This window comes from Oryzias melastigma, linkage group LG9 (genome assembly GCF_002922805.2).
Source record: "Oryzias melastigma strain HK-1 linkage group LG9, ASM292280v2, whole genome shotgun sequence".
In the NCBI taxonomy this organism is placed as follows: Eukaryota; Metazoa; Chordata; class Actinopteri; order Beloniformes; family Adrianichthyidae; genus Oryzias; species Oryzias melastigma.
Window position 1 is genome coordinate 16,948,545 of NC_050520.1, and position 3,556 is coordinate 16,952,100.

The 3,556-nt window shown below is 34.1% G+C and overlaps 1 protein-coding gene across 3 annotated transcripts in view; it reads right to left on the minus strand.

Moving 5' to 3' along the window:
- Positions 1–1,554: 1,554 nt before the first annotated feature.
- mbnl2 (muscleblind-like splicing regulator 2) overlaps positions 1,555–3,556 on the minus strand; it is a gene marked incomplete in the record, with an annotated part of 69,978 nt that continues 67,976 nt past the window's right edge. For all 3 annotated transcript variants that reach the window (XM_036213524.1, XM_036213525.1, XM_036213523.1), the window contains 1 exon segment: positions 1,555–3,556.

The window sequence follows — 3,556 nt, forward strand, 5'->3', positions numbered from 1 at the left end:
TCATTAGTCTACTTACAAAAAAAGAAGAAAAAGTTCAAACAAAATAAAAGTTGTTTGAATTTATTTATTTCTTTCTTTCAATAAATTTTACACAAACTTGCTGGAACCAAAGAAACATTCAACTATATAAACATAACATAACACAAAATATATGCAAAAAATAATAATAATACATTGAAAAGGATTACATTGAAACTGTAAATCAGATGAGGGTGCTCTTTAATTTATGTCTCTGTTGATAAGCTGCAACCAGGATGACAGAGGCGGTCACTTCCGAACCGCAGCATCCGATGGAGCGCCCTCTGCTGGCCGAAGCTGCGAACTTTACATCCATCGCTTCCATTGTAAGGCAATGGGAGAAAATGAAAGACGAGCGACCGCTCTGCTCTGATGCAGCCCCCCACTTTTTGAGGGGGTAAAGGTTCGCCGTAGGAACTCAGGAGGGGTTTGAGGTGAGAGTCGCCGTTCAAGTTATGAATCGTTTCATAAAGAGCTCTTAAAAAACAGAAAATCTTAAGCACGATGGACTCAAGATAAGGCAAAGTGTTTTGGATAAGCTGAGTCTGCCCAGGTGACCAGAAAGTGCTCACGTTTCTCCTCGACCGTCATTCCAAGAAAACATCTCGAGCAATCGCTGAGAAAACTTCTTTTTTTTCTTGTTTTTTTCGTACAGACATCTTTTTTTTCACTAGAAACATTCAGTATGTTATTATTCATTAAGAAAAAAAGTTGCCATGCAAAAACACGTTTTCATTAAAGGTGAATTCCCGGTGAACAGACGGACAGAATCCTCCTTAGAAAAAACACAAAGTGCACTCCTATACGGAGCTAAATTAAGGCCAATATTACTTGAAAATATTTTTTCAATTTCAAAAACTTTTTTAAATTCTAAAATAAACTTAAGTAATTTCTGTTTCAAATGTTCTGTTTTCTAGGTTTTAAAACTCAAAATTTAAATTTCAAATCTTTTTTCACTTTCAACTCATATTTTTTTTTTGTTTTCGAACCTGAAAAAAATCAGCTTCAAATTTTTTTTTGGTCAGTTTATAACTCTTTATAATGCACCAAAAGGGCCAAAAGTTTTGAAACTGAAATGTTCAGATTTGAAGAATAAGAGTTGAAAGCAAAAACAACAATTGAAACTGAAAAAAAAAAGTTTTAAAATTAAAATTTTGACTCCTAAAAGCAGCATATTTGAAGCTGAAACTAACTAAGCTTATTTCAGAATAGCATAGAGTTTTGGAAATTTACATTTTTTTGGTCAAACACCAATATTTGTTTCAATTGTTTTATTTGGGTTTCAAATAATATTGGCTCCAATTTGGCTCCATACTCCTAGACCCTCAATGTGAACATGAAGGTCCTTCATTTGGGGAAAAACTTATACAACTCAAGTTCTGATAGATATTATTTAGTCCTTACAAATATTCATATAGAGATTTATATGTATATGTAATCTATAGAACATAGATGACTTCAGATCTAAAAGTGTTACAGTCACAGCACTTATAGAGGCTGTTGTTTGCTAATGAAAATATCAGGTCAGAATCTCAGTAAAGAATAAGAAAAAGAAGTTTATCTCCATTCTAAGTCGCGTACACTGTTCTAGCAAATAAAAAAACAATGTCATTTACAAAAATACCAACTTTAGTAGCTGCAACGTTCGGTTGCCACGGCAAGACTCAGATCGTTATGAAATACTATCATTACTAGGGTGAAAAGTACATCTTTTTGATATTTTTTGTTATTTTGGTAATCTATACAATATATTTTTTTAAATTATTCTTATTATTTTTTCCAACAACACAAGCAACTCTATAACTCTATTATGCTGCAACGCTGTGATAAATTTTGAACTTAGTTCGACTGCTAAGGAAGGATTTTTGTGCCACCATATAGGAAGCTAAATTTACAGATTTGAGATCAAAGTTTTGTAAATTGCAAACAAAATGTAAAGTGCTGAGAATAAAGCTTCATAATTTGCTAGTGAAAATACATACTTCCTTTCAAAAACTTTTTTTGCATTTGCAATTTTTTTTTGTTCAAAACATATTTTTGAATTTGAAAACTTTTTTTGGCTTCAAAACATTTTTCTGCTTTTGAAAACTTTTTTATTTTTGGTTTTAAAAAATAATTTTACATTTGCAATTTTTTTTCTTCATTTCTTTTTTTGTGATATCAAACATTGTTTTTTTTTCAAAAAATATTTTTGCAATTGCAGCAAAAACTTTTTTAGATGCATAGCGCCTCATCTCGCTTTTGCCCTATCTTTGATTTTGCGTTTAGAAGTTTCATTTTACATTCGTGCCACCCCAAACAACCCGATGATTGGTTAAGATTGGATCCAATCAGGTGTCTCTAACTCGGATTGCCGTACTTGGAGGCTGAGGTGTAATGTCATGTAATGCTGAGAGAAAATTTGAACGCTAGATCAAAGATAGGGCGAAAGTGAGATGAGCCACTACACATCTGAAAACTTTTGTGTTGCAAAAATATTTTTTCAAAGCAAATATTATGTATTTTCATTTGTAAATCATGAAGTTTATTCTCTACACTTTACACTTTGTTTGCAATTTAGAAAAATGTGATCTCAATTCTGTAACTCTTGCTACAACATGGTGGCACAAACGTCTCTTCACAGACTTCCCCATACCCACAACTGTGCAGAATGCAGCCCAATAAATTACATTCATCTCAAAATAGAATAGTTTATAATGTCTGTTTTTACATTTTTTTGTAACATTGTTTTAGTTTTTTACTAAAATCCGACATAAATGACACTGAAAACGGGACCATCTTTCCACAGTCATCCCAAACACATTCAAGGTGAGAAGACTCCAGAGCAGAAGCCAAAACGTTCCCGCTCTGCGTCGCATGACTGTGGATTGTCAATGTTAATCAAGCACCATGACATCACATCAGAGTCTGGAAAATTTAAATTAGAAAATAAAATCAATAAAAAATAAACACACAAAATAAAAAAGGAAAATTTGATGATCTTGGCTTTGAAAACAAATCTGATTTGTGGAGATGTGTAGGGAGGGGTCGAATATTAGACACGAACTTTAAATAATACATTTCTAGAATATAAACTTTCAAAATAAGAGACACTTTACATACATTACACAGTTTACAATACAGTTGTCTCACTCACGTTCCTCATGTAAACTACACAAACCCACGTAAGAAACGACGAAGGTCACCACACATTCTACAAAGCTATTTGTTGATTTGTCGTTTCTCCTCTGATAAAGTCACTTGTGGATGTGGAGAGTCGTGACAACGCCGAAAGGTCCTTCCTGACTCCACCCCGCCGCGGATGTGGGTGATGATCGTCTCGTTTAGGCACTTCTACAGTTTTTCTAAAATGGAACAGGATAGTCGGCGATAGAGAGGGGTGGGGGGGGACGGTCACAGATAGCCCTCCAGGTGAAGTTCAAGTCATTGTTTTGCTCGTCGTGTTTTATTTTTGTTTAGAATTAGCACTTAAATCACTCATGCTGCACGAGGCTTTTCTCTTCGCTGTCACAACAACTAAAGGGCGCATTGGGGGGGG